We start from the raw sequence: 14066 nt of genomic DNA, 5'->3' as shown, positions 1-14066 counted from the left end.
AAATGTACCTGCAGTCCTGTTCATTTTGGAGGCTCTAGAGGAGAATCCAGTTCCTCGCCTTTTCCAGCCTCCAGAGTTCTCTGGCTCATGGTCCGCTCCTTCATCTTCACAGCCAGCAACATAGCATTTTCTCTTCTCTGACCTCTGCTTCCATCCTTGTGTCTGCTCTCTAACTCTACTTCCTCTCCCTGCTAAAGGACCCTGTGATGACTTTGGGCTCACCCTGGCAATCCAGGATAATCACCCCATCTCAAGAGCCTTAACTTAATCACACCCTCAAAGTCCCTTTGCCATGTAAACTAACATATTCAAAAGGTTCCATGGACATCTTTGGAGGGCTATTATTTACAGACCACAGGATCTAAAATGAACTTTCTACTTCAGTGTTTTTTCCCCTGGCTGACAGGCACAGCTTTGATCCTACTGGAAAACTTACATGGGAATGGTCCTAATAAATAAGGTTGTCTCGGATCAACTGGGTTCTGAAATTGTTCCTGGGGAATTCAGTGGGTAGATGGTGTGGTTCCAGGGAGGATGGGATGAAACGGATCTCTGTTGTCAGATTACTTACAGGGTGCAAAGGAGACAGATGTGTCACAATCAGAATGTAATCAATAAAAACAACTTTTAGTCCAATTTGTTAACTGCTGTATCTGCAGTGCCTACAACAGAATAAGCACCATGCAGGCACTCAGATATGTGTTAATGAATAAAATCTACATCAGAGGCATGTTTAGGGGAGCATAAAAGATTGGTACAGCATAGGAGAAGTCAGGGAGGACCTCATGGAGGATGCCATAGAACTTCTGATGGGGGTGTATTCTGTTCGCAAGGTTTTGCTGCTGGGAATACTCCCAGGAGTCACTAGAAGCTGCTCAGAGAGCAGGAGAGAAAACTTAGCACAGTGTTGTCTCATTTTAAGAAAGTGCAAATCCTCTTAATTTTGAACAGATTTGAAAGTCTCCCTTCTGTACAAAATTTAAAATAATGTGAATGTCCCAACCCCAATTTAAAAAATTTTTTTCAAGAATTGTGTAATTTTGGGAGTGCTCTTCTAGTTGCTAGATGGGATGCAGCCCAGTTTGTGAATCATTTATAAAGCCAATTAGATCTTCAAATTAAAAAAAAAAAAAACCAATTATGTAATAGCTTCATAGGCAGGCTCCCAGGACTGCAAAGGTCATTTATTATTTTGCCACGTGGCGGCGCTGCTACCACTGGTAAACAAAAAACACCTGCCATCCTTTACTGGTAGCCAGTGAACACACACGGAACTTCTGTGAATGATCTTAGGACTCTTGTCACATTGATTTTTACAATTAAAAGTATAATATCCTGTCATTGTTGACCAAGTTTTCGTTGAGCAATTGTGCTAGTGCCGGTGCTGGAAAATGTACTAAAAAATCATTTAGAAGGGGAAATCAAATATGAAAAAAGTGTAGTGTACTGTGTGGTTCATTTAGGAAAGAACAGTCCACAAACTATAAGAGATAATAAAAATATTAGAGCTCTCAAGCTTGTTCTGCTTCTCCAGGAGGGCAGGGACAGGGCTGAATCCCAGCACATATTAGCATGTCTGGCACATAGCAGGCACCAGTAAACATTTGTGAAGTAAACAATAAATAAACATGGAGATGGCAATCTTGCAGCTCCCACCTATATGAAACATTCTGGTTCACCGGACACAAAAACTAAGAAAAAGTTTCTGGAACTGAATTCCAAAATTGCAGCTGTGAACTTCTGAATAGTCCAGCCCAGGTTAGCTGTCCATGCCCAGTCTAATCAACTGTGCCCAGGGAAATGGCTCCAGAAGGTTACCATGGATGAATGAAGATTTGGGGGAGGGGGAGGCGTGAGCCCAAACTAGCTGTATAGTGTATGAGTAATGGGTCTCAGACACATATACACTTATTTTTCAAATTTTTAGAGTTACTGCTATGACAGGATATAATTTGTTTTCTTGTGATAAAGATAATACAAAATTTGCCACTTTCACCACTTGTAAATGTACAGTGTAGTGGCATGAAGAATATTCACATTGCTGTACAAAATTATCACCACCAGCCATCTCCAGAACTTTTTCATCTTCCCAAACTAAAACTCTGTACTTATTAAACACTCACTTGGCATTGTTCCCCCTTCCTTGCCCACAGTCCCAGGAACCCACCATTCTAACTCTCTGTCTCTATAAATATGACTACTCTATGTATCCCACATAAGTGAAATCATACAGTGTTGGTCCTTTTGTGACTGGCTTATTTCACTTAGCACAATGTCTTCAAATTTCATCTGTGATGTAGCATATGTGAGAACTTCCTTCCTTTTTCAGGTTAAATAATATTCTATTGTATGTCTATGCCACAATTTGTTTATCCATTCATGCAAGGAACACTTGGGTTGCTTCCAGCTCTTGGCTGTTGTGAATTGTGCTGCTATGAATATTATCAAAGCATTTTTTAATTCACAGCAGCTTTTTGTCATTATGCAAACTCTCAACCAATGGTCCTGAAAGTATACCTCCTGTCATGTGGGGATCAGCAGAAAAACTGGCACTGCAGATGTCCTCATGCTTGACATCTTCAAATCTAGGAGTCTGTTCGAGGGAGAGAAATCAGTATGATGGTGCATCTGGAAATCAAGTCCTGGAAAGAAGAGATGATGCAAAATTAAGTCAGCAGCCTGGAGAAGAGCAGACTTGAGGAAACTATGTAAGCTGTTTATGAGGAACAAAGCCTTCTTCCCTCCCTACCGCTCCAATCTATCTTAATGAAGTAAGTATTTCTCTGTGAAAATACACAGAAGCTGACTGATCATAGAAAAGACTCTAGAATTTGGAGGGGAGTTGGAGGAGAGCTATAATGTGGCTCTAAGACTTCTTTTACCCCACTTTTTATTTTATTTTACTATTTTATTTTATTTTATTTTATTTTATTTTATTTTATTTTATTTTATTTTATTTTGGTGGGGTGCCAAATTACTTTATTTAAAGGAACAGTACAAATGAAAGACATGAGCGGATGATTTGGTACCATTTATAGAAAAGGTACAGGTTATTCCAAAATGCATGTACTGCTTTGGTGACTGCAAGTAACCCCCATGGTTATGAGAAGCCAGCCTGAGGCTAAGCTGTCTTCACTGCCTCCTACAGTGTTCTGGTCAAAGAGATACTCTGCCATGCCAGCTTCCTGCGCAAATTGGTTATGTGGTCACCCAATCCTTTGATGGATTTCACCTGCTCGTACAGGTAGTCTCAGTGAAGTCATGTAAATGGGGATCATTTTTGTCAGTGGCCAGTTTATACAAGTCCAGTAGTGACTGATTCACACTTTTCCCCAAGTGTAACACATGCTCCATTGCATTCAGCCCATTCTCCTGGTCATCATCATCTGGTTTCTTGATATCCTGAAGGAAGATTCTGCTACCTCATTGGTTCTGCAGTTTCATCAGTTTCTCACCATGTTCCCTTTCCTCATGAGACTGGTGAAGAAAGTATTTGGCCAAGTTATTCAAAGCCATGGCATGGCAAAGTAGTAGGACTGGGTAGTTAGATGTAGGAAGTATGAGCTCCAGGTTGATCTGGCAGCTGGTGGTGGCCTCTGAGTCGTAGCAGCAGCTCTGGCACACCTGGGAGGGGACTGGAGTAGTGGTGGAGACTTGAGGGCCCCAGGGCACTGTGAGGAGGGGGAGGGGGGCTGCACCTGGACACCAGCTGGGTTGAGCACAGGTTCCATGCAAGCACTGTAAAGCAGGAAACTGCATGGCTCTCAGCAGACTCTCTCTGTCTTTCTAATGCTTGACGTATCAGCAGAAAAGACAAAAATGACCAAAGCTGTAGTTTCCAAAGTAAATAATTCAATATAAACTTAGTTTGCTGTTTGTTAGTATCATATCCCCCAGATGCAGTTGCGATCCGATAAGCTGTGTGCTGTTAGCCACACAAGCCTCAGCAGGGCAGGTATTCTCTGAGATTGTAGTGACAAGAGCCAAAGCAGATCATCAGTATACTGGGGCTTAAACTCTGAAGTCCCTCATTTGTATATGATGCCACCAAAATAGTAAATCCAAAACAAATTAGCCAATAGAGGAGTCTAATAGAGTAATTTTTAGTTACTAAAAATTAATGACTCCAATTTGTGCCACTTATTAGACTTTGGTTTTTAGTTTTTGTCCAGTTTCTCTTTTTCTTTTTCGTTAAAATTTATGGGGGGGGGGGAATACCTCAAGAAGCTGTGGTACAGTAGACAAATCTTATACTTTGGGGCTGGAAAATAAACAGGTACAATCTCCTCTGGTTGGCCACTCAGCCAGTTATCAAAATGTCAAGTGCACCTACCCTTTGACTCAGCAACTCTGCTTGTAGGAATTTACCATCCAGATCATTCTCACACCAATAATGAATGTGTACAGCAAGTCATTGCAGCAAAAGATTAAAAATGCCCTAACCATTTGTCCATCGATAAGGGACTATTTAATAATGCATGGCACATTCAAAGAATGCTCAGTGTATAAGTGGGGCTGAAATGCTCAGCCAGTGGTATAAGACTAAGAGGTCTTTACTTAGAAATTGCTCCAGTGTACACTGCTGCTTGACAAAAGCATCGTAGGAACCTTTATGTTTCCCCCTAAAAGGCGCCTCGAGTTAGAAATACATCATACACCTGTGTTAGGCCGCTTCCAAGATGACCTCCAATGATCTCTCGGCCCTGATAACCATGTCCTATGATCCCCCCAGCCCCCCGCCACTTGAGTGTGGGTCCAATCGAGTGACGGGCTTCCAATGAAAAGAATACAGCAACAATAAGAAGATGCCACATCTGAGATTTGGTTATTAAAAAACTTTGGCTTCTTGTCTTCCTTGATTTTTCTAGCTCTTCTCACCTGTTCGTTCTAATGAAGTAAGTCATCATTGCTATGCAGTTCCCAGTGGAGAGGCCCACATGGCGAGGAACTGAGGGAGGCCTCAGGCCAAAAGCCAGTTAAAGAATTGAGGCCGTTAGTCCAACAGCTTGTGAGAAACTAAATCCTGCCAATGCCCCTTAAGTGAACTTGAAAGCAAATCCTCCTAAGTGGAGTTGTGAGGTGACTGCAGCCCCAGCAACAGCTGACAACAGCCTTGTGAAAGGCCCTGAGCCAGATGCTCAGGTAAGCCACTGGATTGCTCTTCACAGAAAGTGTGAGATAATAAATGTTTGTTGTTTCAAACCACTGAGTTTTGGGGCAATTTGTTACACAGCAGTAGATAACTAGTACAAGATGTATGTTTATGTGATATGCAGGGTCAGGCAGAAGTAACACATGCTTGAATGTGGTTGGTAGGATATGTGATTGTGTCACACGAGATTGACAGCAATTTGAACATTTCACTTAAAATGTCATATGGTGTGCTTGAGTGTGATATTGTTAGGTTACAGAATTATATGCTTACGATTTTATAATAAAAAGAGGGTGTTATTTGTGCCATACCCTGCTGTCTTTAAGAACTGGCCACCGTGCTTGCCACTAGGGAAGTAAACTTAAAATTTAGGGAATCAGAGGTGGAAAGAAATTTACTTTTTACTATATACCCTTTGATCTATTTGAATATAATGTTTATTCAACAAATGACATTTTTACTATCACTAAACAAGTTCATCATCACCAAGCAATTATACGATATGCTACAGGGAATTATGTAACAAAAAGAAGATCAAAACAATGAACATTAAAATAGCAATAAATTCATAACTGTCAACAACTGAATTAAAAAACCAAACTAAGCAAACAAGCGGAACAGGAACAGAGTCATAGTATATTTTTTTTTAAAGTTCAGAGGTAAGACTGTTTCAGGATTTGTCGGTTTAAAGGCTCAGTTTCATCAGCACCCAGGTTCTTTTCCCTCTTTCTGCTCTACCATCTTCAGTGGTTGAGCCCACTTCTCAGCTACACAATGGCTACTGCAGCTCCCAGCATCACACAAGAGGAAGAAGTGTCCCTTTCTTCCTAAAAGCTTATGTATCTTTTTTTTTTAAAGACTGATTAAAAAAAAAAAACCTTCCTAGAAGCCACCCTGGTAGATTTCCCTTCAGTCTCATTGGCCAGAAATGGGTTGGTGCCCAGCTGTAAACCAACTATGGCAAGAGAGTAAGATGACTGTGGTTGGTTTATGTGGAGAACATGGTTGACTAGGGGGTCATTATCTGCATAAAGTCTGGGTTCTACTAAAAAGAAGAAAGAGGGTGCATAGTAAGAACAGTCTCCATTGTGAAGGCTTTGGCTTACTGTTTTATTTTTTTTACTATTCAGCTAAATTACATATATTTTAATTAGGAAACACTATATCATTTTCAGCATCTGGAGATGTCTTTTTTTTTTAATTATCACACATGTGACCTAAATCTAGCTTAGAACATGGATTTTTAAAACTTTGAGCATTGGTACTACTAGGTTTGTTATTTGGGAAAGGTATGTGGGATCTGAATGAGAAAATTAGGCAGTTACACCTAGAACCATGCCAGTGTTTGCTAAGAGACAGAGATGATGAATTTTTTTCTCCTTTCCCAGTCGGTCAGGACTCTTCAGTGAACTTGAAAGACAAGCAGACCAGGAGCTGACAAACTGAGCACGTTAGAAAGGAAACATAAGGCTCTCAAGCCAGATAGACGTATTGAAATCCTAGCTCTACCATATAACAACACATGAACCTTCGACAATGAAATTAAATTTTCTAGGCCTGTTTCCTTATGTGTAAAATAGAGATAGTAATTCTGAACTTGCAGGTTTCTGAGCAGTTATGTGAGAATATAAAATAAAAGCATATGGTTGAATGCCTAGAACTAAGAAAATATCAACCCTCATGTCATAGTAAAAAGTAAACAAAAAACAGTTGTAATAGCACACAAACTGACAGATTACCCAATGGAATAGAAGAAAGATCTCTAACATAGTACCATTTGCACAAGAGAACTTAATACACAACAAGGTGTCACCATAAACCAATGGGGGAAAGGATGAAGTGTGCAACAGTGGTGTTAGAAAGACTGACTCCCTCTGAAGAAAAAGAAAACCTAGACCCTATCCAGCACCGTGCACCAAAGCAGGGTCATGGAACCATAATGTTGTGGTTGAAAAGGCCCTTTTGAAAATGTGCTTTCCAAGCTAGCAGAATAAACGAAAGATGTAATTTTCTAAGAACTCTATAAAAAAGATGAAAGACAGTTTAGGAAGATCTCTTCATGACCCTAGGAGTTGAAAGCGCTTCTTAAAACTTCACAAACACAAACCATTAGGCAAAACGTTGATGCATTTGATTACATAAAAAATTAAGGTCACATGGATAAAAATCATTACAGAATAGTAGAAGATATTTGTAGTATCTAAAAATGGAAATGTATTAATATCTAGAATATACAAGGATTAAAAATCATCAAGAAAAAGATAGCAACTTGAAGAAGAGGAAGCCCAAAGTCCACCAAGCATATGAAGAGATACTCAATTTCATTTATAATCCTAAAGAAATCCAAATTAAACAATGCCATTTTTGCCTTTATAGCTACCTATAAGATGGGTAAAAATTATAAAGCTTAATAATACCAAGCGTTAGTGGGAATGTGAGCTATATCATGCCCTGCTGATGGGGAGCTACCACACCTACTGCTGTATAACAAAACACCCAAAACTTAGTACCTCAGTACAACAATCATTTAATTTAGCTCATGATTTTGTGTTTTCAAAATTTGCCAGGTAGTCCAGTCTTCTGATATCGTGACTCAACCCACTCTGAGCCAAAAGTCCAGTCCTGTCGGAAATAAGTGCTCTCAGAAGATAGCCTCCCAGCTCTGCAGAGGCTTCCAGAGCTCATGAAAGAGACCCTGGTTTACCATGACCAGGCCCAAGGATACTTTGCAAATGAAGGACCTTGACCATCATACTCTGTGACAGTTTTTGAAAATTTTCTGTGAATTCAGATCATTTACTAAAATCATTCATTCTTTCATTAACCAGTTCCGATGGCTATTCACCTTATAATGCATCCTTTTTTCTTTCATGGGCAAATTACAATAAAATCCAAGTTTCATTTTCCACTTCCAATTCAGTGAAGTTATCCACATAACTAAATCTAGACCTTGGAGACTCACATTTGATCTTTGTATTTGGCTTCAGGAAAGTGGATAGCAAAGCAAATTAAATACATTTTTTATCATTTTCTTCCTTAGTTGTTATTTGTTTCTGATTTAATAAATGTACCTACCATAAGAGTAATGGGCTGAATGTTTGTGTCCTCCCAAAATTCCTACTTGAAAATCCTGACCTTCAATGGATAGTATTAGGAGGTGGGGCCTTTGGGAGGTAAACAGGTCATGAGAGCCAAGCCCTCCTGAATGTGATTAGTACCTTTAAACACGACACCCAGAAAACTCTTTCACTCCTTCCACCCTGCAAGGGCAGCACACAGGCAGCTGTTTATGAACCAGACACAAATCTGCTAGATTTGATCTTAGACTTCCAAGCCTCCAGAACCATGAGAAATAAACATTTGTTGTTTAAGCAACCCACTCCATGGTGTTTTTGTTATAGTAGCTCTAATGGACTAAGGTATCTACTATGTTTATACAGAGTTTTCACTCAGATTTTAAAAACACAGAAGTCCTTGATTTTTTGAGTTTAATAAATAGAGGGTACATTGCATTGAGTGCTCAGGGTTTTGTTTTGTTTTTTCCAGTTCTGTATAATTTAAATGTATATTTCAAGAAAATGTCAAAGAATAGGAGAACTTTGATTTTTCCATGTGTTTTTTTAAAACTCATTAACTTGATAAATGGTTTAAGTATGATAAAAGGGACAAAATAGAGGGAAAAATCAAAATCCATAAATCCTAAAAATTAGCCCTGGCCAGTGTGGGTCAGATGGTTGGAGCGTCCTCCTGTAAGCAAAAGATTGTGGGTTCAATTCCTGGTCAGGGCACTTACCTAGATTGTGGGTTCGATCCCCAGGCCATGTATGTGCCTGTGATCCCTGGTCTGGGCACTTATGAAGTCAACCAATCAGTGTGTGCTTCTCTCTCGCATTGATGTTTCTCTCTCTTCCTCCTTCTCCTCTAAAAAGCAATGAAAAATAATGTCCTTGGGTAAGGATTAAAGAAAAAAAATTAGTAAATCCAGATACTGTACTTGACAAATAAATAAATACAAAAATATTTCTCTTCAATAACTAAGTGGAAATACTGTAACTCACTCTAAGAAGCAAAAAGAGAATTGCAGAACCAGGGAAGGCATATACTGTGAACTGTTGGCAAAAGAAACTCTATAGAGTTGTGATAAGTAGAAACACTCTACTTAAACATAAGTCATTAAATACTTTATTTAGTTTTATTGGATTAACAGTATATGTAAATTATACATTGTTAAAGATACAAAATAGTGTACAGTGAAAGGTAAAGTCTCCTTTCTCCCACAATACATACTTGTCCTTGGAGGCCACCACTGTTACCAATTTCTTATATACCCTTCAAAAAACCTGTACTTTTATAAATATATAAGTGAGTAAATACATTGAGTTTTCCTCCCACAGAAACAGCAGTGTGCTAAATACACTGTTCTCACTTTGTTTCTTTTTTAAAGAACTTAATGATATATCTTGGAAATCGTTCTCTGTACATATAAGTCTGCCTAATTATTTTAGTGCCTGCTTGCGAGGAAGTTATGTTATTATTTTATAGTTCTATTGAAATTATACCCATCATTTACTTCATCATTATTAATGGACATTTAAGTTATTTTCAGTCTTTATCTTTTATGAACATTATTGTGATGGATACCCTTTTACATATGTCATTTTACACAATGTATATCTGTAGGCAAAAATACCAGGATTAAGTCAAAGAATATACACAATTAAAGTTCTGATAGACACCATCAGTTTGTCTTCCATAGAGGTTGCGCTAATTAAATTCCACTACCATCTGTTCCCAAACTTTGCCCACACTGTTTCTAAATATTGTTTTTATCTTGGCCAATCAGCTAGGTGAATAATGGTATCTCTTTGTATTTTGCTTTGTGTTTCTCTTATTATAAGTGAGTTGAGCCATTTTTTACATGTTTAAGAGAAGGGCTGGTCTTACTCAGGGTGAACTCTAGTATAAAAGGGGGTAGAATGTTGAGGTATTATCAGCCAAATTAAGACCAAAGTGGGGTACACTTTCATGGGGAAAAGAGCCTGGGAAAGTCCTGAACTGTCTCCACAAACAAGGCCGTCAGCGCCAACCCACACCACTGTTCTCTATGCTGCGCCCTAGACACTCCACAGCTCAAACTGAAAAATACCACACATCACCTGGGACTAAAATGTACCAAAGTGAGGCCGTCATTTTCAAAATATTTCATTTCCTTAATCCTCAGCCCTGCTCTGACCGGATCCCCTTTCAATCCTTTCCCCTGGACTTTTTAGATCCACTCTGTCCAACAGAAGTATAATATGAGTTACATATGTAATTTAAAATTTTCTAGGAGCTACATTTAAAAGGTAGAACCAATTTTAATCATAATATTTTAATATATCATATCCAAAAGATTTCATTTCAACATGTAATTCATATAAAAATATTAATATTTTACATGCTTTTTGGACTGAGTCTTTGTAATCCAGTGTATATTTATACTCATAGCACACCTCAAGCTGCATTTCAATGGCCCAATAGTGGCATAGGCTAGACCTGTCTTGCCCAGTAGAATTTTTGTAATCTTAGATCCATATTCCCATAAATACCCTCTGCCCTCCTGTACATTCAGTCTTTCCCTGGAGCACTTTTTCCCTCTTCCACCAGGAAGAGGAAGTCCAGGCCCTCTCCCAAGGTCATGCACCACCCACGGGCATTTCTAGTGGAGACGACTGATTCCTCTAAACACCAGAACTTCCATGTGTGGAAGTATGTCTGTAGGATGAATTTCCAAAGGGAAATTGCACAGTGAAAACAATATTTACATTGCTAATTTTGATAGATATTGTCAAATTGTCTTCTGCAGGTGCCACACCAATTCATACTCCCATCTGTGCATATGTCTGTGTTTTTAACTGTTTACATAATATTCTTAACTACAGAGGATATACATCATAGTGCATAGGTTCCTTTTGACACAGGATATTAGGTTTTTTTCAGTTGTTGTATTACAAACAATGCTGCAATAAAAATTCTTGTATGTGCATGCTTGTGCATATATTTCTCAAGGATAATTGAAGAAAACCAAGAGAGGAAAGGAAGCAGCTGCAGCCCAAAGGCTCCAAGGTGAAACAGAGCTCAGAGTAATGAGGAACAGGGAGAGAGCCAGTGTGCCTGAAACACAGGGGGGAGCTGGAGACCACAGGACACACATGGGCAGCTCCCTAACAGGTCATGGCCATTGGTAAGGATTTGGATGTGATTCTAAGATCAAGGTTATCTGAGCTGCATTTTAAAAGATCAGTCTGTCTGCTGCATGGGAAATGATTTTGAAGGAAGGAGCGGAAGCAGGAGGACAAGCAATAACTCTAAGAAGGGGCACCGGAGGTCTGACTGAAGTGAAAGAAAAGACCCTCAGCAGGTTGCACCAATGAAACGTAAACAGAACAGGAAGGGCCCTGCTCCCAGCAGAGGAATCTGTGGAGTGCAGTGAGGGACACATGGATCCACAAGGTAGACATAGCCTCTGCCGTCAAGGAGCTTACTCTCTGGTAAGGGAAACAGAGATTGAACAAATAATTTCTACAGGTGTAGACAACAGTCCTGGGACTAGAGAACAGAGCACAGGCTTTGACATTAGGCAGTTACATTCAAAACTCTGCTCTTCTGCTTACTAGCTGGGTTACATTACTCATTCATTCTCTGTCTCTGTGTCTCTGTGTCTCTGTGTCTCTGTCTCTCTCTCTCTCTCTCTCTCTCTCTCTCTGTTCATTAGAAGATTAAACGAGACCATGTTTTGAAAAGCACCTAACACTTGTAAAAAGGAGATACCGAATTATATTTGGTGAATGGGGAAAAATTTTCCCTTTCTTTGCCATCTGTCTTCTTGTGCCCCTGCCAGGCTTTCCAGGCAATCATTTTGGTTCTAAATTCCTGCCATCCACTCCAACTACAGAATCCGGTTGGTTACCTCTGATTCAACTCAGCTCATTAACCCTTTGCATGTGGTTTTCCCAGAATCATGAGTTGCCAAGTAATGCAAATTAATTGTTCACACTCCCTTGGGTTTATTCTTTTCCCAATATTATCCTTTATAAAAATAAATATTTTTCCCTTTCTCACCCATTTAATCATTAGGGAATTTAAAATATACTAGAAACAGTAAATTTATCTGATTAATGGATGCCAAATTATTATGGTTTATTGTTTTAGACCACAGCTTCATGGAAACATTAGTAAATGTGATTGCTTTTGCTTAAATATTCGTTAATCCTGTGGTTTACTGCACTGATAATGGAACATGCTGTCCCACTGACTAGCAGAAAATCAAAGGACATAAGTTTACAAAAATATACATGTAAGAAGACTAAGGTCGTTTTAAAATCTCGTGCTCTCAGCACATCATCAAGATGTTCTTAGATGTAATTTCCTTTTGCAGTAAGTTTTTTCTATAAATCTTTTTAAATTTAAAATAGAAATCCAAGGATTAATGCTTTTAAGTTCCAAAATAATATGAGTTATTCCTAGCTATTATTTTAAAATGCTTTCTTTGGCTTAGAGACCTTAATTAAGATGATTTGTTTGGGCAATTATGGGATTTTGCCTTCTTTGTGAGTAATTAATTCAAAACTGACTAAAGTAGTATGATGATAATCGATTTAGTAGCTTGTTGGTTCACATGATAGGCATAGGCACAGAAAGTAAAATAATATTATTTACAAAATCACCAGAGCTTTCCACTCAAGGACAACAGATTGCTTAGGTGTCAAAACAAATGTTAATTCTCATGTGTACCCTTTGATATCTTTCTCTGCCCTCATACAAATTTATATCTATATATAAATGCATGCATATCCAGGGCCGTTTTTTTCCTATTTCTTGTTTAATAACATGAAATTAAAGGCTTCTGGTTTAAAAGACTGAACCAAACATACACAATGGCCACCTGTTGCTCCAAAGCCCATCATTATATAGATTTTTTTAAGGGGAGGTAGTGGATAAAATTAAAACAAAAAAGAAAACAGGTAAGGAAGTCACCAATGGACAATACATTTCTGGAAGATAAGTAAAACAGAGCAGAGAAAGCTAAAACCCAGAATACACCAGGGACAAAGATACAGATATGATGAGAGAGAAAGATGGCATGGACATTTAAGGAAAATATCACATTTATTTATTTATTATTTATTTACAATGTAAAACTTATGAAATTTTTATTTCTGGAATTTTCCATTTAATATTTTTGGACGGTGGGTAACTGAAACCATGGAAAGCAAAACCGCGGACTGAGGGGGACTGCTGTATGTGGAGCGTCTGCCCAGTTCCAATCAACTTCAGAACAACTGGTTGACACAAAGAACTGGATTAGCATTAATGTTGAAAAGAAGGTAAAAAACAGTCACATAAGACAGATCTATCTTAATGAAATGAGAAGAGTATTTCATATTTCGTGACTATTTGAAAGACCCAAGAGAGCAAGGTTCTGTCTTTCCTCTAGAGGTGTGTGCAGGCTTCTTCCCTTGGTTTGGCAATATTTTTTATAATCTTCCTGAATGACGTTTACTTCGACTTCTTGGGCAAGCTGAGCTTCCTCCACAGATCTAATGACCTCTTTCACTAAATCACTCTTTAGCAAGAAGGAATTCTGATGAAAAAGTTCTCTATCTGGTATCATGTAAAGTTTGATGCTCATTATTTCAAGGCTTAGTGTAGCAGACAGTCAATGTGAGGCCTGGCCTGTACTGATATTCCCACTCTTATGTGGCCAAGCAATGGAACATAACAAATTCCCCTCCTAAGTTGGTAGAGGTGATTTTGTTTTGAAATTCTTGAAGGGATCCTGGTTTCCATCAGAAGGGCCATCTGGGCCACATGAGATGACTAAACCAGAAGCTATCACGTCATAAGTATTCAATAAATGTTGGCTATTATGTCA

Source organism: Pteronotus mesoamericanus, unplaced genomic scaffold (assembly GCF_021234165.1).
Source record: "Pteronotus mesoamericanus isolate MK-2021 breed Mesoamerican mustached bat unplaced genomic scaffold, CSHL_Meso_final contig_82, whole genome shotgun sequence".
NCBI classification, from domain to species: Eukaryota; Metazoa; Chordata; class Mammalia; order Chiroptera; family Mormoopidae; genus Pteronotus; species Pteronotus mesoamericanus.
Note: the sequence above shows the minus strand (reverse complement) of the source record.